This window comes from Cibotium barometz, chromosome 4, assembly GCF_041138505.1.
Source record: "Cibotium barometz isolate CiBa-2024 chromosome 4, ASM4113850v1, whole genome shotgun sequence".
In the NCBI taxonomy this organism is placed as follows: domain Eukaryota; kingdom Viridiplantae; phylum Streptophyta; class Polypodiopsida; order Cyatheales; family Cibotiaceae; genus Cibotium; species Cibotium barometz.
The window spans coordinates 55980122-56005361 of record NC_141049.1 but is presented as its reverse complement, the minus strand read 5'-3'; positions in this window follow the sequence as shown (position 1 = coordinate 56005361).

Genomic DNA, 25240 nt, shown 5'->3' with positions numbered 1-25240 from the left:
TTATTCTTGCCGTAGGGCTGTCCCACAGCCCTTCCATGGCTGGTGGGTCCAGCCTAGGCCTTACTGGCCCACATGGGGATGGTTTCACACCATTCCCATGCCCATACTAAGCTCCGAGGTAGCCCTATGGGCTGGCCCCTTGTCCTAAACATACTCTACTCAGTGATCTGGCATCCGGTACCATACCTGATACATAGAACCACTGACATCATTCTAGAGGGAGACTCACATCGCAGACTGGCATTGTTTCATGTGCAGGACAGTGCACATCCGCGACCTTGGACTCATGTGCAGGACAATGCACACCTGACCTCAGATGGCTGAGATGGATCACTGGCTGATCATCCCCGGGGACTGGGCTCACATGGGACCAGTTCACCATCCTAGGTCCTGCACCTTTTGTACAGAAATGTCTACATGGCATCCAAGTGCGGGATGCACGTGACATCCCCTTGTACACAAACTTCGAGATGTGGATGCATCTTGCTTGGAGTTATTTAGTCAATGTTTCTGATTAGATAGATTGAGATCTCCTCTAACAATGTATCTCTAATCTGACATATAGTTGTTTTAAATATATAGATACGATGAGTGACCACACCCGTAAAGTGAAGCTGGCGATCATCAAGACTTTGCTACGAGGCACTGGACTTTCTGGAGATACACTGTCAGAGGCCATGGTAGATTATGTGGAGATGGATGATGCGGGTTTAGACAGCGCCATCGAGATTCTTGGGAGATTCAGTATGCCCGTACGACCTGGAGAGAGTACATCCTCCCAGCCACATGCAGGAGTGGAGACTTCTTCTCATGCACACACTACAGCGCATCGGTAAGCTTCTCGATTGATAAAATAGTAATGTCATCCTTTTTTTACATATAGAATTCTTAATATATATATCCTTTTGATGTCTTTTTTTGCTTAGGACTCCTATCCCAGGTACATCACATCACGAGAGTCAGCGGCTTACTCCTGCCGTTCATCCCGTAGGCATATCTTGTTGAGATATTCAAGCTCGATGTCAGTGTGAGCCAGCTATGCTATGTGCTGGCAGATTAGGTAGGAACATGTGTGAGACATAAATGACCGCGTGTCCAGCTGGTCATAGTGTGTGGACATTAGCTAGGGTTAGTAGAGTGTGGACACAACTCATTGTGTGTTGTGTGGATTATGGATTAGTGCATTATGCTTTGTGTGAGAGTGGACATGGCTTCCCTCTATGGTTAGGGTTTGCAATATACATTAGGGTTTGCTCCTGTGTGTGTGTCTCCTCCTCCTCTACCGATCTTTCAACATGGTATCAGAGCCTTGTGCTGTTTATTAGGGTTTATGAGTGAGTGAGTGAAGAGGGAGAAGAAGAAGCTGTGAAAAGAAGCTGTGAAGCTGCCATTGGAGCTGTGAAGCTTGGAGCACACCAAATACTATCAGATCTGAAAGCTAGGCCTACCGGGTAAGGTCCTCTAAACATCCTTGAGCGGATTGCAGGTGAAACAGGCAAAAGCAAAGCATTTTAGAGCAAATCAAAGCAAGGCAAAATTCTGGTTTTTGAAGCTTTCCATTAAAGCTTGAAAGCATTGATGTATGGTGGAAATACATGTAAATCTGGCAAAGAAAACATGTATCTGACAATGAGGGATGTATTGGCAACTCATGTACAAGCCTTGAACAAAGTTTGGAGCAATTTGGATGCATTTAATTGAGTGAAATTACTGGTTTTTTGACCTCTCACAAAACAGTGAAAAAGAAGCCATAAATTGATCAATTTGGAGCATGTATTTGGCAAAAATCCAATCATTGGTGGATTGCACATGTGCCTAGGTGTGTTGGGCACTCAATAACATCATCAAATAACAATTTAATTACTCCCAAAGAGCCCTAGAGCAGGCAGCGCAGCCCATACAGAGGAAACAGGGCAGAAAACTGGTTTTTTCACCACGAGGAGGTCGATTACTCACTTGTTGCTTGATATCTTCCACAACTCTCTTAGCAATTGGATGCTTTACATCTTGGAGAAGAGGGCTATGTGATTTGGTTGGTCAATTGTGCTTAATTGAGCTGGGAATGAGCTGATTAAAACAGGCTGTCCACTGGTTGTAGAGAAACAGAGCATTTTAATCGAGCAATTAATCTTTGGTGTTTTACAATTGGACAAATTCCTCTTACATGGAGTTGATGGACACTATTGCTAAGCCAATGAATGCATGGTTGCTCAATTTGGTGAAATATTGAAGGAATTAGAGCCAAATCATTACTGGTTTTTCTGGTTTTTCTGGTTTTTTCAAAAACAGAGAAAGGGGTTTTCAAAAATTGATAATTACACATGTCAAATGGAGTTGATACTCAACATTGAGGTTCATTAGGTGTCAATGCAAGTTGCCTAGACTTGATTGCACCATTACATTGCGATTTGGAGCCTTGGAAGGCGTGTCAGTTCAGGGTATCCCGCACTGCGTGTGTCAGTTCATCTTGGATCATTACAGGTTGATTTTCTACATCAAAATTGGAGTTTGTTGGCTATCTTGGAGTATCTAGAACATTAATTGGAGTGTGGTTGAGCTGAGGAAAGCTCATTTACAGATTTGAAGTGTGCGGAAGGTGTACGCATTGAGCAACATGTCGGACAATCCAGTTCAGATTGTTGGTGAAAAGCTGGATAGGAAGAACTTCCAGGCATGGAAGTATAGGATAAAGAGTTTCTTGAAAGGGAAAGGATTTTGGAATCTCATTACAGGTGCTGAGCCTGAGCCTGAGCTACCTCGGCAACCTACACAGCAGCAGCTTATTGCTCATAAGCAGTGGTCAGAGAGAGCATTCAAAGTGCTGCATTATTTGTCTATATGTATATCTGATGCTATGCTCATACACATTCAGGATGCTGAGAATCCCAAAGATGCATGGGATACTTTGGTCAAAATGTTTGATACAGATACGAGTGCTCGCAAGTCTCAATTGAGACAGCAGATACACAATGTGAAAAGGAATAAAAGGAGTATACATGATTATGTGCAAGAAATCAAGAAGTTTGCAGATGCATTGGCCACAATAAATGCCCCCATGCCTGATGATGATTTGGTGGATATTACCTTGCGTGGTCTTGGCAAGGAATACAAATCCTTTGATACATCTATCTCAGTGAGGAGTACAGGTCTACCTGACTTCGATGAGTTGGTTTCACTCTTGTTGGTTGACGAAATCAAGCTCAGTGATTCATTTCTGGATGCATCTTCTAGCCATGATGATGGCAGAAATCAGGCATTTTACTCGCAGAGAGGTTTTAGAGGTAGGGGGAGATTTGCATCACGTGGACGTGGTGGTAATGGTCGTGGATGGCAGGATAGACCTCCACAACAACAGAATTTTCAGCCTTCTTATGGTGCTCGAGGTGGTCGTGGTTATGCACCTCAGCGAGGCAGAGGTATCCCCCGTGGTCGAGGACGTTGGCAAGGCCAACAAAATTCTATGCAAGATGTGGAATGCCATTATTGTGGCAAATATGGTCATATGGCAAGAGATTGCTTTCGCAAACAGAATGATTTGAGAGGGGGAAGAGCACAGTGTGGTGGTCATTATGGTGGAAACTATGCACAACATGGTGGTAACTATGCATCAAGTAGCAATGATGGAACTGCAAATCATTTGTTTGCCATGAAGCATGTTGTGGGTTCTATGACAACAAATGCTGAGAATGATGATACATGGTACATGGACTCAGGAGCATCAAATCATATGACATGCCATGGTGAATGGTTTGAGCACATGAAGCCCATGGATGTGAAGGGCTATGTGGAAACAGGTGATGATACTCAGCATGTCATTACACATGTTGGTAGTGTACCATTGGTCATGCATAATGGTCAGACAAAGTCTATGTCAGATGTGCTGTATGTGCCTTCGATCACTAAAAGCTTGGCCTCAGTTGGTAAAATGGTGGAACAGGGATTACAGGTTCGCTTCAATGAGCATGGATGCTTCGTTGAAGATTTCAAACATGGATGTAGAGTGATTGCTAAAGGCAAGAAAGAAGGAAGATTGTTTAAGCTGGATGCTGGAATTCCTGAGCTAAAATCAGCCATGTTCTCAAAGAGCAAGAATGTGGTACAGGATATTGATATGTGGCACAAGAGGATTGGCCATGTAAATATACAGAGATTAAAGAACATGCAAACAAGAGGCATTGTCAATGGATTGCCTAGGTTCAAATATGATGGACATATGCATGTTTGTGAAGCCTGTCAGTTTGGGAAGCAGGCAAGATTGAGATTTCCTAGAGAAGGAAATATGAGTAACAGGCCACTTGAGATCGTGCACAGTGATGTATGGGGTCCTGCACAAAACCCATCTATCAAAGGCAGTCTATACTATGTTACATTCATTGATGACTTTAGCAGGATGACATGGATATATTTTCTGAAAGAGAAGAGTGAAGTATTGGAAAAATTCATGGACTTCAAAGCTTTTGCAGAAAAGCAGTATGGCTGTTGGATTAAATGTCTAAGGACAGATGGAGGTGGTGAATACTTTTTGAGCATTTCCTGAGGAAGCATGGTATAAGAAGACAGTTGACATGCAAGTATACACCTCAGCAGAATGGTGTGGCTGAGAGGAAGAATAGAGTTATATGTGAAGTAGCAAGGGCAATGCTTAATGAAAAGAGCATGCCAGATTACTATTGGGCAGAAGCATGTGCTACTGCAGTATATATATTGAACAAAACACCTATAGCAGCCATTCATGGAAGCACGCCAGAGATGCGGCTCACAGGTTACAGGCCGGACATTGGGCATCTTAAAGTTTTTGGATGCATAGCTTATGTACATGTGCCTGATGAAAGAAGAAGAAAGTTGGATCCTAAAGCAGAGAAATGTGTATTTGTGGGATATGCACAGGATCGAAAGGCCTACAAGTGTTATAATCCACAAACTAGACAAGTGGTCATCTCACGTGATGTGGTGTTTAATGAGCTTGCTAGTTGGTATAAAGCAAAAGATGAGGGTGTTATTGAGTCACTTGAGGCTGATGTACATGTGAACTTGCCATCACAAGCAAGTTCTAGTTCTACTAGTATGTCTGGGCCAGCAGCAGCAGCAGAAGCTGAGAGTAGCAGTGTACGTCCATGGTCAGGACGTTTGAGGCATGAAAGTGTAAGCACTGGGAGTAGTGCTATGGACAAAGGCAAAAAGAAAGTTGAAGGAATTGGAATCACAGGATATGAGTCATCCAGTTCTGAAAGCTTGGATGAGGAGCTTGGCATACCTATGTTACGCACACCAGGTGCTAGACAGGACAGATATGTGCCACCACATGCTAGAGTCACAGGTGTACAGAGTGACCCGCATGCATTGCGGAGATCCCAGAGGGTCAGATATCCTGTTGATGAACAGATTGACATATAGAGATTTTGCTATGCACTATGCATACATGACATCTATGGTGAAGCATGTGGAACCTACATGCTATACAGAGGCTATTGGAGAGCATGTATGGGAAAAAGCAATGGATGTGGAGATGGACGCATTGGTCCATAATGATACATGGGACTTGGTTGCATTACCAAAGGATAAGAATGTTATTGGATGTAAATGGGTTTACAAAGTGAAGTGCAAATCTGATGGTTCTATTGAGAGACATAAGGCAAGATTGGTAGCAAAGGGTTATGCACAGACCCAAGGATTGGATTATGATGAGACGTTTAGCCCAGTGGCTAAGATGGGCACAGTGAGAGCAGTCATTGCTATGGCTGCAGCTAGTGGCTAGGAAATGCATCAGATGGATGTTAAGAATGCATTTCTGAATGGAGATCTACAAGAGGAAGTATACATGGCACAGCCAGAAGGGTATGTACACCCTAGATATCCCACTCACGTATGCAGGTTGAAAAAGGCATTGTATGGTCTGAAGCAAGCACCACGTGCTTGGAGTGATAAGATGAGCAGATATCTTACCTCACTTGGTTTTCAGACTTCTACAGCAGATTCTTCACTCTATGTGAAGAAGACAGAGCATGGGATTGTTTTATTAGTCATCTATGTGGATGACTTGATTATTACAGGTGATCATAGTGCAGATGTGATGCATGTCAAGAAAGCTTTAAGTGGGAAATTTGACATGAAAGATCTTGGTGAGTTGAGATACTTCCTTGGCATTGAAGTGGTGAAAGATCATGCAGGTACTTGGTTAGTACAGCGCCAATATGCATTGGATATGTTGGCAAAGTATGGCATGACAGGGTGTAAGCCTATGAGTACACCATTGGAGCAAAATGTGAAGTTGCGGGCTGATTATGGCGAGGAATTGGATGATCCTTCTATGTACAGGAAGATGGTTGGTAGTCTCATATATATGACTATCACACGCCCAGATTTGAGTTATGCGGTGGGGCTAGTGAGCCAGTTTATGCAAAGCCCCAGGAAACCACATTTGGATGCAGTGAGACGCATCATGAGATATGTGAAAACCACAGCACATTATGGTTTATTCTATGAGAGTGGTAAAAGCTTGGACATACATGGCTACACAGATGCTGATTGGGCAGGTAGCGCATATGACAGGAGATCTACTAGTGGATATGCTTTTACACTTGGAAGTGCCGTGGTGAGTTGGAGTAGCAAAAAGCAACCTACAGTTGCTTTATCCAGTACAGAGGCTGAGTATAGAGGTGCAGCAATTGCTACTTGTGAGGCTATATGGTTAAAGAGTCTCTTGGCAGATTTATGTGAGCCTCTTGATGGCAAAGTTGTCATACATTGTGACAACATGAGCAGTATACAGTTGGCAAAGAATCCAGTGTTTCATGCGAGGACCAAACACATAGAGGTCCATTATCACTTTGTCAGAGAGAAGGTGCTGGATGGTACAGTTGATCTTCAGTATGTGAAGACTGATGAGCAGGTGGCAGACATCTTCACGAAGCCACTTAGCAGGGAGAAGTTTGAGTACTTCCGGACTATGTTGGGAGTACATGGGATGAGCTTGAGGGGGAGTGTTGAGAGTCTTGATATCCCAAGCTCATCTACATCTTCATCGGCAGTACATCATGAGCTTGAGAGGGGCTGTTGAGATATTCAAGCTCGATGTCAGTGTGAGCCAGCTATGCTATGTGCTGGCAGATTAGGTAGGAACATGTGTGAGACATAAATGACCGCGTGTCCAGCTGGTCATAGTGTGTGGACATTAGCTAGGGTTAGTAGAGTGTGGACACAACTCATTGTGTGTTGTGTGGATTATGGATTAGTGCATTATGCTTTGTGTGAGAGTGGACATGGCTTCCCTCTATGGTTAGGGTTTGCAATATACATTAGGGTTTGCTCCTGTGTGTGTGTCTCCTCCTCCTCTACCGATCTTTCAACATATCTTTTATGGCGACTAAGGATTAAATATCAAGTACTTTTTAAGAACTCACATCTCAATATATCGTATGTTTGTATTGCATGTAGGCATCAGCGAGACGGCAGAGTAGCACACCACCAGTGCCCCCATCAGTGCCGATGCGCACATGCACTGGCGCTTTGGGTGTCACATGCGACATGACACCTGACGGGGGTATCCTTCAGGTCAGAGCTGGCATCGCCTTCAGACGTCGGATGAGAGACCTTTGCATGTCTTATCTAAAGAAAGCGAGTTCATATACCATGGCAGTAAGTATTATTTAACATAAAGAATATGAATTACAATTTTTTATTTGAATTACTAACTGACTTTATTTTGCAATGCAGCGATCAACTTGAGGATGACAAGAAATATGTCATCAACACACTGGAGTTTGGGACAGGATGGAGTCGGAAGTGGTTGCTGAAGCACATGTGCAAACTCATGAGTCATCGACGCGACAATGCACGGTAAGTAGAGAGAGAGAGAAATGAAACAAAATGAAATGCTATATTTACGTCTTCAAAAGGCCAAAATGACCTATGAGACCAAAAAGTTACCACCAGAGAGCTCTGATACCAATGTCAGGTAGAACAGCGGTACTGATGGTTTGCTCTGCGGAACAAGCATGAGATCATACATATCTGTGGTCTCTCAATCTGCATTCATGAGGCGGCTGACAAGCATGGGGCCCATACTGCTGCCGCATACATCAAAGCTGGGGTGACCATAGTGTCATAGAGAGAGAGAGAGCAGAGCTGGAGCAGCAAATGGGCAGCGTGGGGGGTGCTGCGGCTACGGGTACTGCGGGTACTCACTGAGGGTGCTACTAGAACTACTGCCACGAAATGCTAGAAGACTGCTGGCTTCGATGGTCTACTGCTAGGCCAAGTCGATCCAGGGGAAACAATGCTTGATTGTTTGCAGGTACTGAAGGTTGAGATGCTGATACTGGGGTTGAAACGCGAGATAGAAGCCTTGGTAGAGGAGGGGAATCGAATCCCGATATACGAACTTTCTTTCAGTGAACTTGAAGCTGAAATTACCCTATACACAGCTAGAGCAAGAAAAACGAGTCTGAGGGGAATCGAACCACCCCGACACTAGCCATATGAGGCTATCACCACGAGACTCCCCACCACCCACCCTTGTTAGTAATTTTCAAAAGAATAAAAATCATGACTTCACAATGAATTATTTTGAGATTAAATCTTACCGAACATAGGTTGATCCATGAGTTGACACGTAAGACTAATAGTCCTCATCGTCATCTCTGAGATTAACCGTCATTAAAATTTCATCTTCATTATCCTTGTTGACTTCTTCGAACTCCTCCATCGTTAAATCTGTGTTGACTTTCATTTCCTCCGTAGACTTGACATCCATTGTTTCTTCCTCTTCAGTGTCTGTGGTGTCAGAGTCTGGATCGTTGGCTCTCATCATCTACAATGTCATCATGATCGGAAAGAAGAATTCTACACACCTCTGACGTCGATGTGTCTAGATTCAAGGACGTAATCAATTCATCCTAATCCGCTTTCTCAGAGTCAACGCTATCAAACAAGTGTCGACCTCAAGGAGCAGCAAGAAGGAGCCCACAATCGCCTTGTTGAGTACTACAGAGGAGATGTGGTGGTAGCGTGTGAGGTAGCTTGGTTACGCAAGCTACTTGTTGATTTGGGGTTGCATGTGGAGAGAAAGGTTGCCATATATTGTGATAATCTTAGCAGTATACGGTTGGCCAGGAACCCAATTTTCCATGCATGGATGAAACACATTGAGGTACATTACCAGTCTTGGTAGACAACATCGACTTGGCCTACGTCAGCACACAAGATGAGTGTCGCTGACATCTTCACAAAGGCCTTGGGAGCTGAGAAGCTCCATAGGTTTCGAGATATGCTTGGAGTTCATGAGCTGGAGTTGAGATTGAGGGGGAGTGTTGAGATGTCAAGATCAACATGAGCTGACACTCATGAGGTGCCTGCATGACCGTTTGACATTTATATCACTGGCTAGTTTGGTAGAGCTAGCACCACTGACATATTTTCACCAGAGATTCTACAGCTGGACTACACCGACTAGTCCACATCTACCCAGTCCTCTTAGTGTGTTCACATTATGGACCGCTTGTATATACTCTATTATGTGTGTTAGTCACTTTATCTTTGTTGTGGACCTCTTTTGTTGTGTGAAGAAGAAGAAGCATTTTCAGCCTCTCACCCCGTGTGTTCTCTTCTAGGGTTTGTGAGAGTGTGTGTGTGCTTGCAAGAGCTCAAGCTCAAGCTCTTTTCCCCCCTGCATCTTTTCAACCCTATGGGTGCAAGTGGAGTCAAGAGGGAAGGAGGAGGTCAAGAGAGCTTGAGCAGATAGTGTTCGAGAAGCTGCCATCCTCCCAGAGCTAACTGAGCCACACACTTTTGCTGTGGGGATGGCCTTCGAGGTAATGGAAAGGGCAAGGAAAAAGTACCCCTACGCCAAGCCCGTTCGCCAAGCCCGTTGATGTACAGTTCCAAAGGGCGGATGAAAGGATAGGGTCGACCATGCAGCAGTAAGCAACAGTAAGAGGGCTTACAAGCCTAGGTATACCCAGGACAAACCAATTAAATCCATCTCTAGGGTCCTTGCCACACCAGAAGAAGGACTGGAAGAAGGGGGCTAGAATAGGCCTTAGGAATCAGATCCAGATTTCAAAAATGAAGTTTTGAATTTTCAAAGGATGAATCAGCCTAGAGGAAAATAACATGAAATCATGTGGGCTTTGCTGCTACTAACGCAGTGTCCATGATGATCGCTAGAGGTGATCAGGGTCATCCAACCAGGCTGGTGCCCAGCCTTTGCTGTTTTGTGCATCCGTTGAGCAACAACTTTCTTGTAACAACCTTGTAATTGAATCTTTCCAATGGGTAGTACCCAAGCAGATGTAAAAGGGAAAAAGAAAACACTATCGAGAGACACAAGATAGAGAGAAGAGTAGGGAGTGAACGGTGGACTAGGGCATTATACTTTGAGCTAAGTCTTGACTTTGATATACAGTGATTATTGGTATAGTTCTTCATAAAGATGTAAAATGAAAATATTAATGTATTGATGGAGTCAGTGGGGGGGGCACTTGGTGAGAGTACAAGGCCAACCAAAGCACTTATGATGCATGTCAAAATGCTAAAATTATATATACTATAGTTTGATGTAATGTTAGATGAGCCTTTGAACTTTTATTAGTTAGTCCTCAACAAGACCATGCACATCTCTTAGCCTACTCTATGCACATCTCCTACCCTACTCTATGCATTTGTATTTTGATTATACCTTGACACTAGACCCCCCAAATGTCATTTACACCCTGCCTCTTCACCCCATTATGTATAACTTCTAGGATTATGCCTTACGCAACATCATAATCATAATGAAGAATTCATCCTTTTAAAGTAGCCGATCGATTTTACTCATCTTATATCCAAAGGGGCCATAGAGGACAAAGGGTGGGGATGTGCATAATAGACTTGTAAATTACAAAAGAAGCACACCACACCCTACAAACCCAATGGATATTATATTTTTCTCTATATCAAGGAATACATATAACTACACAAGGAATTGTGAAATCTCGCATGTGAGGTGATGATAGGAATGTAGCCTATCTAGGTGATGCTGTTTTGATAGAGAAGAAAAATACTATCCACCTCTTTGAAATCCGAAGGATGACAAAGAGGATGATGTTGACAACAAGGGCAATGAAGATAAGGGTAGCAAAAGTGAAGAAAGGACAAGGAGACTGGCTCAAGCAAGGAAAGTAGACCTTCAAACATAGTAAAACAGCCACTCTCTTTACCAAAGGATTTTGAAAGTTGTTGAAGCTTGAGGATCCAAGCTCCCATGGAGATGGTGATGATGAGAATGACTTAATCCTATACTAATTAACAATGTGATTAGTGCTAATCTAAGCTAGGGTGGATGATACCTAAACATAAATATGATGAATAAACTAAACTAATGAAGCTTTAGACTTAAGCATGATTAGGTTACAAGATTAAGACTTGTACTCATAAAGAGGCTTGAGATCTTGCTTGATTGCAACGATTGAAAGTGACCCCTTTTATATGAGGGAGGTATAACAAGGCTTTGATAGCTCATGTGGGATAACTTTACCCCCACCATTAGAAAATTGGTCATTTTGAACTTCTAGGCATGGAAGTTATTCTTATCTAGCTTTTCACTAACAATCTGATTAATTTTGTCAAACATGTTTTCCTGCAGCAATTAAATTTCCTGCAAACAGACAACTTCTGTATGCAACCTGTAATACAATAGTATCTCTTGTAACTGTTGTGCAGCAAAATGCTACTTCAGCATAGCTTGTGTATCACCAAATGTGACCAGAGTACATGTACATACAGCCAGTATCAATAATACATGTGCAAACCCTGTCTGCACTTCTAAAATGCACTGCTGCACTGCAATAACCAGATTTCGAGCAGAAATAGTTCTCTACTAAAACTTCCAAAAAACTATCGAAAATACCGTGCAGTGACGAAACAGGGCCCGTAACGTGCCCGAAACATGAATATGGCTGAAAAAACCATGTCCACTATCCAATAATAGTATACTTGCCCCCTGTAGCTCCGCTCCCACAAGACAGCTCCTCAATCAGAGATGTGTAGCTCCCAGAGCTACTGAGGGGGTGTTGTACCTAAACCTAGAAAGGGAAAGAGATAATGGTGCTCTTACCCATGTAGTACCGCTTCCCTCCTTTCTTGTTCTTGCCTCTTGCTTGCCTCCTTAGCTCTCACACAAGCCAGGCTTTGATACCATAAATAGACTGTGGGGGAAAGGGAGAGATTTAAACCCTAGCAAGCAAACACACACACACAAGAGAGAGAAAGACACAAGACAGAGATGGATAGCTGAATTTTCTTCTATCTTCTTCTTCTCTACTCAACCAACATAACATAAAGATAAGAGTACACACTATATAGGTTAGTGCTCACTACAACATACAAGGGTTAGTCCATAATGTGAACCCGACTAAATGAGCTGGTGCTATAACTATGCCTGGCTCAGTCTCTAGTAATCCAAAACGGCTGTCACACAGCTTGTCATCCCACTGGCCGTATATCACCCATAATCTCACCAACCATGCCAGTGGTGTAGATGCAGAAGTTATCACCCAGGTGGGTCATCAATGTTCGTCGTAGCACCAGTTGAGCTCAATATCTCAACACTTTGGTGTCTAGACTAGTCAACTTAGCAATTACTTCTTGATCAAGGTCGGCTTTCTTCTTAGTTTAGTGTTTAGTCTACATAGCAATTTCTTCTTGATCATGGTTGGGTTTCTTCTCAGTGCTTTGGTGTTTAGTCCACTTAACAATTTTCTTCTTAATTATGGGTGGTTTTCTTCCTAATGCTATACTATCCCCCACATATCTCTATCCACTAACCTCGTTTGCATTTTGATGCACCAACTATGGTACTTGGTCCCATCAAAGTGCACACTCTTGTTAAAGAATGATCCCAATATGTTTGTCATAATTTCACACACACAAAGGTGGGAATGTCATTTATAGATGGAGGAGAATACAAGGAGCGTGATTTTTACCAAAATTTTATGGATGCTAGATCACCCATATTTCTCAACACTTTGTCTTGATCAAGCATCCATACTATGCCAAGTAAACAAGGACTTAAAAAGAACAAATAGTCCCACTAGCTAGAAATGCACACAAAAGCATAATACTTAGATAATAACAAGGAATATCAAAAGAGATGACCATTGAAATTGGACACACAGTTGGCCTTATCCTTGTAACAAATCATTGGGGCTTTGTTACTCTTCTTCTCCATGGCCACAAAAGCTCCCTAGGTGAAGCATGTGTACATGGTGATGCCTTGCTAGCTTCCATCTTCATCTCCTCAAGAATTAGAGAAGATATCATTGAGGTGAGGTTGAGGTTAGGTTGATTGGCATCATAGACACACATTGTTCATAAAATGAAGGCATACTAGAAAATACAATAAACACAAGTTCCTACTCATCTATGGTAACCCCAAAACAACTTAGTTGATTAATGAGACACTTCATATCATTTACATGAGTTCAAACACTTGTTTTATCATCTTTTTCCACCTTATAAAGCTTCGTTCTGAAGAAAAGATCTACAACACACATTGGTTTGGCCAAATATGGATTTGAGCATTTGCCATGTGTCTTGTGAGATTTTAACCGAGCTTACTTGATGGACTTAATTATCACTTAGACCACAAATGATAAAGGAAAGTGCTTTGGTGTCTAGACTAGTCCACTTAGCTTCTTGATCATGATTGGGTTTCTTCTTAGTGCTTTAGTGTCTAGGTCGCTTAGAAATTGTTTCTTGATCACGGTTAGGTTTCTTCTTAGTGCTTTGGTGTTTATTCAACTTAGAAATTTGCTTCTTAATCATGTTTGGGTTTCTTCCCAATGCCATACTATCCCCCACATATCTCTATCCACCACTAACCCCATCATTTGCATTTTGATGCACCAACCGTGGTACTTGGTCCCATCAAACTGCATACTTTTATTAAAGAATGGTAATTTCACACACACAAAGGTGGGAATGTCCTTTATAGATGGAGGATAATACAAGGAGCTTGATTTCCACCAAAATTATCCACCCACAAGGCTCACAAAGGATTTTGCTTTACACACACAAAGGTTTTAAAAGCCCTTTATATCAAGAGGGAATTACAAGGTTGTAATAAGTTTCTCAAGATTGTAGAGCTCACAAAAAGTGTAGAACCTTTACAAAATAATTTAATAAAGTATCACCTCTCTTTTCAAGGAGGAAAATGCCTTGAAATACAAATAATTTAAATCATCACCCCTCTTTTCAAGGAGGAAAATGCCTTGAAATACAAATAATTTAAATCATCACCCCTCTTTTCAAGGAGGAAAATGCCTTGGAATTAACACCAAAACCTGGAAGTTTTCATCACTTTTACATTTGATATTCTGCTACCACCCTTTGTCTTAACACTTGTTTTATCATATTTTTCCACCCCTATAAAATTTTATTCTTAAGAAAAGCGCACAGCAGTTTGGCTAAATATGGATTTGAGCATTTGTCATGCCTCTTGTGAGCTTTTAGCCAAGCTCACTTGATGGATTTGATTATCCCCTAGACCACAAATGATGAAGGAAAATTAGAAGGAGTTGCAGAAAAACCACTAGGAGGTGGGAAGGCTCCGGCTCAAATGTAGCATTCCGGGGGTATGGACCAGAAAATAATCAGCAAAATGCAAGCTAGAAAGAAGCTTGTGCAAAGGAAAAAGGGGATAAACCAAATTTGTTGACTTTTCACATACATAAGGAAAAAGAAAATAGAAAGAGTAGCAAGAAATTGTTATAGCAAAGATTCTACATATTAAAAAGGGTTGATCAAGCAAATCATCAATTCAACATACCAAATGAAAAAGGTGAAAGTAGTTATAGAAAAATGATGGCAATGTAGGAATCTATGATTTTTGGGAGGATCTTTCACCTCTCCTTTCTCATTTCATGATCTCATGGAAGGAGGTGTTGGCGGTGTTGGCACACACTAAATGGAATTCTTCAGTTGCAGTTGAATTCTATGGCACATGAGGTGTTGGCTACTGTTGAAAGAACGGTAGAGGGGGAGGAGACACACACACAGGAGAAAACCCTAATGTATATTGCAAACCCTACCATAGAGGGAAGCCATCTCCCTTCTCACACAATGCATAAAGGCATAATCCATAATACACACAACACACTATGAGTTGTGTCCACACTCTACTAACCCTAGCTAATGTCCACACACTATGACCAGCTGGACGCGGTCATTTATGTCTCACACATGTTTCTACCTAACATGCCAGCACATAGCATAGCTGGCTCACACTGACAGCCCCTCTCAAGCTCATGATGTACTGCCGATGAAGATGTAGATGAGCTTGGGATATCAAGACTCTCAACACTCCCTCTCAAGCTCATCCCATGTACTCCCAACATAGTACGGAAGTACTCAAACTTCTCCCTGCTAAGTGGCTTTGTAAAGATATCTGCCACCTGCTCATTAGTCTTCACATACTATAGATCAACTGTACCATCCAGCACCTTCTCTCTGACAAAGTGATAATGGACCTCTATGTGTTTGGTCCTCGCATGAAACAGTGGATTCTTGGCCAACTGTATACTGCTCATGTTGTCACAATGAATGACAACTTTGCCATCAATAGGCTCACCCAAATTTGCCAAGAGATTCTTTAACCAAATTCCTTCACAAGTAGCAATGGCTGCACCTCTGTATTTAGCCCTCTGTACTAGATAAAGCAACTGTAGGTTGCTTCTTGCTACTCCAACTCACAACGGCACTTCCAAGTGTAAAAGCATAACCACTAGTAGACCTCCTGTCATATGAGCTCCCTGCCCAATCAGCATCTGTGTAGCCATGTATATCCAAGCTTTTACCACTCTCATAAAGTAGACCATAATGTGCAGTGGTCTTAACATATCGCATAATACGTCTACTGCATCCAAATGAGGTTTCCTGGGGCTCTGCATAAACTGGCTTACTAGCCCCATAGCATAACTCAAATCCGGGTGTGTGATAGTCATGTAAATGAGACTACCAAACCATCTTTCTGTACATAGATGGATCATCCAACTCCTCACCATAATCAGCCCGCAACTTCACATTTTTCTCCAAAGGTGTACTCATAGGCTTACACTCTGTCATGCCATATTTTGCCAACATATCCAATGCATATTGGCGCTGTACTAACCATGTACCTGCATGATCTTTGATCACTTCAATTCCAAGAAAGTATCTCAACTCACCAAGGTCTTTCATGTCAAATTGCCCACTCAAAGCTTTCTTGACATGCATCACATCTGCACCATGATCACCTGTGATAATCAAGTCATCCACATAGATGACGAGTAAAACAACCCATGATCTGTCTTCTTCACATAGAGTGAAGAATCTGCTGTAGAAATCTAAAAACCAAGAGAGATAAGATATTTGCTCATCTTATCACTCCAAGCACGAGGTGCTTGCTTCAAACCATATAATGCCTTTTTCAATTTGCATACATGAGTGGGATATCTTGGGTGTACATAACCTTCTGGCTGTGCCATTCCTCTTGTAGGTCTCCATTTAGAAATGCATTTTGACATCCATTTGATGCATTTCCCAACCATTAGCTACAGCCATAGCAATGACTGCTCTTACTGTTCCCATCTTTGCCACTGGACTGAATGTCTCATCATAGTCCAAACCTTGGGTTTGTGCATAACCCTTTGCTACCAATCTAGCTTTATGTCTCTCAATGGAACAATCAGATTTACACTTCACTTTGTAAACCCATTTACAGCCAATAACATTCTTGTCCTTTGGTAATGTAACCAAATCCCATGTGTCATTATGAACCAATGCGTCCATCTCAACATCCATTGCTTTCTCCCATATGTTGAAAGATCGGTAGAGGAGGAGGAGACACACACACAGGAGCAAACCCCCAGTGGAAAAAGAGGAATATATGAAGGTAATACATAAATTTCCAGATTTGTTCATTACCTCATATGAAGAGATCCGAGGGTTCAAATGTGAACCAATGCCTATAGTATTGAAGGAGGGTGTGAAGCCAGTATTTCAAAAGTTGAGAAGAATAAATAGAGAGCTATTGCCCATGTTGAGAGAAGAGTTGAGCAAATTATTAAAGGTAGGATTAATTTATTCAATAGATCACTCAGATTGGGCAAATCCAGTGGTCATTACTCCTAAGCATACAGGTGGGTGGAGAGTCTATATTGATTACAAGCCTCTAAATGCTGTAACAAAAAGCAATCACTATCCTCTGCCATTCATTGATGACATTTTAGATAGGGTGGTTGGGTATGAGAGGTATAGTGTATGCGATGGCTTCTCTGGGTATTTTCAGATTTCAAAGACCAAGCTAAAACCACTATCATTACACCGTGGGGTCGCTATTGTTATCGAGTAGTACTATTTGGTTTGAAAAATGTGCCCTTATGGTATCAGAGGAATACTGATAGAGTACTTGCACCTCTACAGATGATTTTGTGAGAGTTTTTTTGGATGATATATGTGTATATAGTTCTCAAAAGGAGCATGGCGATAAATTGGCAAGTATTTTCTAAAATGGATGATGCAGGTGGACAGTTGAATCCTAAAAAATGTCATTTAGGATGTTCAAAAGTGAAGCTGTTGGGTCATATGATATCTAAAAATGGAATTGAACGTGATCCAGAGAAAATAAAAGCTCTTATCTTATTATCTGCACCATCAACATCCAGACAGCCTGCAGACTTTTGTCCAGAAGGTAAAGTATATGGCGAGATTTATTCATTTAGTATCTCAATTGCTTTATCCTCTTCAACAGGCCATGAAGAAAGCACCGTTGCAATGGAATGAAGAATGCGAGGAAGTGTTTGAGAAAGTGAAGGAGGTATTGGGAGGTATTTCTAGTGTAAAAGCCCCAGATTTCTCCCAGGTCTTTTATGTGAATCCATCTTTTGGTCTGGATGTGGTTGGAGCAATTTTAATGCCGAGAGGAGATGAGTCAAGATACATGAAACCTGTATATTATGCAAGTAGAGTGAAGATGAAAGCAGAAAGGAAATATACAGAGGCTGAATTGGTTTTGTCAAGTCTGGTATATGCTTGCAGGAAGTTCAGGCCATATCTCCTGATGAGACCATTTGTGGTTCTGACGAACTATACTCTTCTCCCTCAACTAGTGAATGGTACTTCGCTCTCAAAAGGTATGATGCGATGGTTAGTGGAGCTTCAAGAATATGATTTCTCATTTTTAATTGAAGATACTTGCAAGGCAACTCTGGCAGATCTTCTGACATATAAGGAAGGCCCGATCCTAGTGAAGGAAGTGAATTCAAAGATAGAAAAAGAGGAACAAATTATCATTCCCGGAGCTCATGTCTTGTTCTTTGATGGTTCGTATAAGAGGAGTATACATCAGGCCACCGGGGGTTATATAATCCAAGATTCAGAAGGCAGGCTGATTCTAAAAGATCGAATACGTCTGAAAGCCGAAAGTAATAATGAGTCTAAATATGCAGCATTGTTTAAGCGGCTGCAGGCTGCTCTAAAACAGAAAATTCAGAAGCTAATTATAAAAGGGGACTCCCTGTTAGTAGTAAAAGAGGTCTTGGGTAGTTGGCGGGCGAAGAATCCGAGATTAAAAGGATGTCTGGCCGATGTTAGAAGGCTGCTGCATCAATTTACAACATGGAGTATTCAACATGTGCGGCGGGAGGACAATGAGAGAATACCTGTCTAAGGTGGTGGATTAGGTCACTTGCCTGAGGAGCTCAAAAAAGACCAAAAGTATCATTTTGTCAGGAAAAGTAAGCATTATGTCATGATTGGAGATGAATTGTACATGCAAGGAGCTGATCAGGTATTGAGAAGAATTCCCTGGAGGGAAGAAATATATCATATTCTATCTTCAAATCATGAAGGAGCTTGTGGAGGTCATTATGCATTTAAGATCACTTTGCAGAAGATATTACTGGAGGGTTATGTATGGCCTTCCATCCAGAAGGATATTCAACACTGGTGCAGGTGTTGCCATGAGTGCCAGAGAATGGGGAAGCAAATCTTAAAAATGGAGCCAAGAAATATCATGCTGGTATATGACATTTTTGAGAGGTGGGGGGTGGATGCAATTGGACCATTTCCCAGGACGGCTAGAGGGAAGTGTTATATGCTTACTGTAGTGGATTACCTATCAAAATGGGCAGAAGTAAAGGCAGTAAAGAGAGTAGATAGTAAGGAAGTGGCTGATTTTGTGTATGAACATATATGCTGCAGATTTGGTATTCCTCTGGAGTTATTGTCAAACAACGGTCCTGAATTTTGAGGAGAGGTAGTTGACCACTTATGCAAAAGACTAAACATCAACCACAAGTATACCCCTCCTTATCACCCTCAATGCAATGGTTTGAATGAAAAATTCAATGGTGAATTTATGAAATCTGGCACACAATTCTCACCATTTCATTTAGTTTATGGGAAAGAAGCACTCATGCCAAGTTGATGTAGAAATTCCAGCTTTGAAGTTTTTGGTTGAAGAAGGATATGAACCTATCAATTGTTACAGAGAAAGATTGTTGGCTTTGCAAACAGTCCAATTAGACAGAGAACTAGATTTTGATCATTATGCCACTATGCAATTGAAAAGACAAGAAAAAGAGAATAAGAAGGTGAAGCAAAAAGAAATCGAAGAAGGTGATCTAGTTCTCAGGTATAATAGCAAGCTGGATAGTACATTTCATACTGCATTCCAGACAAAGTGGGAAGGTCCATACAAAGTTGAGAAAAAGTTTGATAATGGAAGCTATCAGCTTACTGATCTAAATGGAAAGAAGCATAAAAGAAGAATGAATGGTCTGCGATTAAAGAAATATTTTGCTCATCAGTTGATGTTAGCCTTGAAAGAAAAAGATCGGGAAGCTTATAATGCATGTCAGGAGGTTGTGAAGAGTACAGAGGAAGATCTGAATATTACATCTCTATTTGTACAGCTGCTGTGCTGGACATGAACGTCTTAGCAGAAATAGGGGGTTGCTAAATATGTGTGGACAAAAACAGAGACCGATGATGTGTATATACTGTGCAGAATACTAAGAGCTTCAGGAATATGTAATCAGTTTGAGTGAGTTTTGAAATTTGGTTGAGATTAAATTTAATGTACAGAAGAGAGAAAGTGAAAAGAAAAAAAATAAAGAGGTTCTGGCATAATTTCTGTCACGTAGGCTATAATGCCTGTGTGACCGACGACGGCAGACCGGATGGCCATGTCTGGGGTTCAGTGGGAAAGGATGCCCATGCGGAGTCATGGGCGGCCAGGCTAGTGGGAAATCCTCATTCTTCCTCTATGGCTGGGTGGTGAGCCAGAGGCCGTCCCCTCTTGTGGTAACGCCCATAGCGGCGTTACGGATATCTAACACTGGTATCAGAGCGTGGTTCAAGGGGATCGTGAGAGTCCGCGCACTCGATGGTTTTCATCCACAATCTTCTCACCCTTATCTCCACAAGGGAATGTGTGGAGGGAGGGGGGCCAAGATTTTTTGAAGGGAAGAACTCTTTCTCTCTAAACTAACTACATATTCCTAAAGCTCTTAGTATTCTGCACAGTATATACACATCATCGGTCTCTATTTTTGTCCACACAACGCCCCTAGCACCAGTACAACTTGCATCTGTGCTAAGATTAGAGCGAAAAAGACCCGCTAACATCTCGAAGTTTATCACTAAGTTTGATGGGAGTGGAGATCTAATCCCACGCCTGGAGATGTTTAATCAAATTTGCAAAGCCTTTGGCCATGTAGAAGATCAAGTCAAGGTGAGTGCCTTCAATGGTTGAGGTCCTTGAAAGCTAAGGACAATGCCACCTTTTAAGCTTTGAAAGAGGCCTTAAAGTAGGATATTCTCACCAAGGCACCAGATGGAGCCCAGTGGAAGGCACCAGATGGAGCCTAGTGGTGGAAGGCACCAGATGGAGCCCAGTGGAGCAATTGTATAACATTAGACAGAAGGAAGGAGAAACCATCAGAGACTACATCAATAGAGTTAGATATCTCCACTTACGTTGCAGTGCCAGAGACAAGTTCTCTGACGAAAGATTAATAGGGAGATTTCTAGAGGGTCTTGATGGCAAGCCCTTACATAACTCATGGTATGCCTTGGGCCATACCTCCTTTGAGCAATGCTTCAGGAGTGCTATGGATTTTAAGAACAACTTCAAGGTAACACGTTCTCGAGAACTTTATGAGGGCACATAAGAAGCTTCTTTTAATACCACTAGCACTAAGTCAAAGGGAAAAAGCAAGGAGTCCATGTCTGGACAGCAAGTTGAGCAGTTGGTCACTACCTTAATGTAGCAAATGACCCAAAAATAGAGAACCGGGATATCGAGGAGGTCAACCCCATCTCTATCCAAGGAGGGAGCTTGTATGGTGCTTGGTCTGTCGAGCTAACCATACCGGCATAGAGTGTCCACATCTAAGACCCCATCCTAACCTCTACTGCAACTATTGTGTAAAATGGGGAAATCGTGAAGCCTCCAACTGCTATCATCAGAGAGCTACCTTAGCTTGGGCTCTACTTCAGGCTTTGCTAGTCAACCCCGCAACCACTGGCTTTGCCAGCACCAGTGCTCCATAATGCACCTCAACCAGGCCAAGAAGTGGCCCAAAGAGGAATCCTGAGGGTGCCCGAAATGCCCTTACCACCCCCGGTTCTTCCACCTCAACCCTCACTACCAAGAGTTGCACCAGTTCATCAGCTAACTCTGACTGAAATCTTCGAAGATGGGAATGACGGAGAAATTCTAGAAGTTCCCACTTATGAAACCCTAGAGATAACAAGCCCTCCCTCTTAAATCTTAAGTCACTATGTTATATGGAGGGAGACTAAATGTACCCAGTGTACTTATAGTGGCCCCAATGCCACAGGCTAGAGACATGAATAGGATGACTAAATGACCACCCATATAGTGCTATGATTGCGCGGGACCTCACCAAGTGGTTGAGTGTCCCAACAGGAAAGGGATGGCGGTACCTCTATAGGTGCTTCTGCCTTGACTCCATTATGTGTAGGGTGTGGTATTGATCACATGTATAAGGATTGTCTGCTAAGACCTGGAACAACACGAAGGGCTCATGAAGCCAATCCGAGCACCAGCCTTAACTTGATGAGTGTTAGAGACGGCTTCATCAGAGTAGTCCCCCCACTTAACACTATAATAGATTGCAAAATAGGCAGAGGGCTGCAGCTCACACTGCAGCTTGGTGGAGGCATCAACCTCATGAGACCACGGCCAATAAAGTGCCCCTAAACAAGCATGAGTGACTAGACGCTCAAGAAAGAAAACCACAAAGATCGGCAAGGGTGAGAGCTGGGTGATTATCAAAAGTGGTTCAGAAGACGGCACAACAAGTCATGCATCAACTTCTTCATCTAAAGAAGAAGATTTGCTACGCTCTGCCACCTAAGCTAGAGAACCTATCAACACACACCAACTACCAAAAAAGCTCATTGAATATCCTAACCCTATGGAGGAAAAAGAGAGACTCTTGGTAGCGCAAGAGTTGGTCAGGGAATGCCAAGCGCAAATGGAAGATGAGCCTCATAGTACCTATCTTGAGCCATGCCCATCGGTCTCAAATCTGAGACCTGCAGAAGAAGCTCAAGTATATCCTGGAGAGCTCCCAGACTAGCCACCTCCACAAAGGCTAGCAAAAGAAGCAACTTCCACTATAGCAGATACCCCCCACCAGAGCAGGGAGACAGGGTGGCCGAATATCTTAGAAACCTGGGGGATGACCAGTTTAGGAGAATAAGCACAGAAATCCCTGTTCCCATCCCGTACACTCAAAAGAGCTTAAGACTAAGCCAAACCAACCTTCCTCATCGTAGGACGCCCCCGCTCCAAGAGACATTGTAGGTCTCTCCTCCTTCATCTCTTCTCAGAACCAAACCCCTATCGGCACCTTGCTCCTCCAAGGTAGCCCAAGTTTATGGAATGATCTGAAGGATTGGATGGAAGGACGCCGCGGGGTAGGCATGTACAAATCTATGGAGCTTGAAAGCTCTAATGAATCCGAGGATGAAGAATTTCTTATACCCCATAAGGTAACTGGCACCCCTACGGTTTGAGTGAACAAACTTGGACAATACTTCGAAGGAGATGAACTCAATGCGGCTTTACTGATGATCTTTGATGGCCTCCAAGTTATAGCAATCTTGGATGGAGGACTAGGAGTGAGCAATACAATGGCTCAATTGGGACTAGTGATAATTCTAGATGCTTTGTTGCACGTAGAGGCCGCTTATTATCTTTTCAAAAAATCCATCAATATTTTCGGGTTCCACGTGGACATGCATACTTACAGGAGAAGGTGAGGGCAGCACTTACACCATTTGGTGATATTCCTTAGTTGGAAGATTAACAACCTTGGCTAGATTGGGCATTTAGAAAGCCTCAGGACATCGTCTAGTGTACAACAAATCAAGTGTACCATATGATGGTGAAAGATAAGCGCTGGATCACTGAGAAGGCTAATAGGGTATGGAACATCAGGATGACTAGGGTGTGGTGGAAGGAAGTAATCTTATAGGGCTGGTGGTCTAAGATTGGTGTTCCTATGGCGCATGCTTGTTGGAGGCCTACCATTGGGGGATCAGTTGGGAAAGTGATGGATTACTTCTAGTAATTGTGTGTTTTGTACTACATGCTTGGAAACATGCCTGCATCTTTTCATTTCATGTTTGGTTGCAAAGAAGGTGTGGGATTTCCTTTTTCGCGTATGGACTCCGCTTTGACAGATAGGCCCATAAAGGTTAAAGATAGGACTTTTGGCAAGATTCTGAATGGACCAGATAACCCAGAACATTCAGTTTTCTTTCATTTTTTCAGGTGGACAAGTTTGTGGCATATTTGGTTAACTAGGAATGCCTTTATATTTGTTGAAAAATTTGGTATTACATCTCACATAGGTCTTATAAAGGGCTACTATTGTGGCAAGTCTCTTTTACGATCAACTCATGTGGTGGAGAATGACACGGCTATATATTGGATGAGGGTACTCTGAGCTATATCTATGGTTTGGAGTAATTAGTGAGGGAAAGCTAGTACATCACATGGCGGCCATGTGGCCATTTGTAAAGTTTTTTGATAATATATCTTCTATTATGAAAAGAGAGAGAGAGAGAGAGAGAGAGAGAGAGAGAGCACAACATAATGAAGAATGAATTATGATAATACTTCCACCATGTACATTGCTTTTATAGGCATCATCTTTTGACCTAGACCTTAATAAGGGTTGTTCATACCCTCCCTAAGGGGGTGTTCACACAATGGACACACTACAAAACTCTACAATACCCAACAACATATGGGGTATCTTTGAAGAAAAGATTTAAGTATAAAATCAAGGTTATCAATGCATGCCAATGACTCTATCTTGTTGTTTGCTATACGATTGGAGGGGTTGAATCTTTTGGTTGAAGTGGAAGATAAAGAAGATCCTCAGGGAAAATTCAAATTTGATGCATTTATTTGAAGTGGAAGTAAAAATTATATCCAGATTTAAGAGTTTTTACTATGAGGACATTTGTATAGCGAAAAGATCCAAAAACCAACAATTCAATTGTGGAGTCTAAGCATATTAAGGTGGTGATTGTAGTAGAATCAATTCCATAATCAAATCCAATTATAATCAGTTTTAGATATAATGAAATCCAACTATAATTAAGTCTAGATGCCTCCAATAGATACAATCGAATTCAATTATAATCAAATCCATATATAATCAAATTCAATTATAATCAAATCCATATATAATCAAATTCAATTATAATCAAATCCATATATAATCAAATTTAATTATAATCAAATCCATATATAATCAAATTCAACTATAATCAATTCTATATATAATCAAATCTAGCTATAATCAATTCTATATATAATCAAATCTGGAGATAATCAAATCTGGTTATAAGGGAAAGAAAGAAAGAAGAAAGAGCTTTGATTTTTTTTTAAAATTGTGTGTGTGTGTGTGCGAGAGAGAGATCATCAATTAAAAATCCCCTTTTTTTTATAAGGGAAAGATAGAAAGAAGAAAGAGCTTTGATTTTTTTTTAAATTGTGTGTGTGTGTGCGAGAGAGAGATCATCAATTAAAAATCCCCTTATGTATGTAAATTTTATGTAACTCTACAAGAGAAAAAAAACCTTATATTGAATTAATGTGCTAACTTACATATTTTTGAGTGACCCCCCGAGATAAGATGAAACAAATTCCTAGAAGTAGGACCGGAAGGGCAAA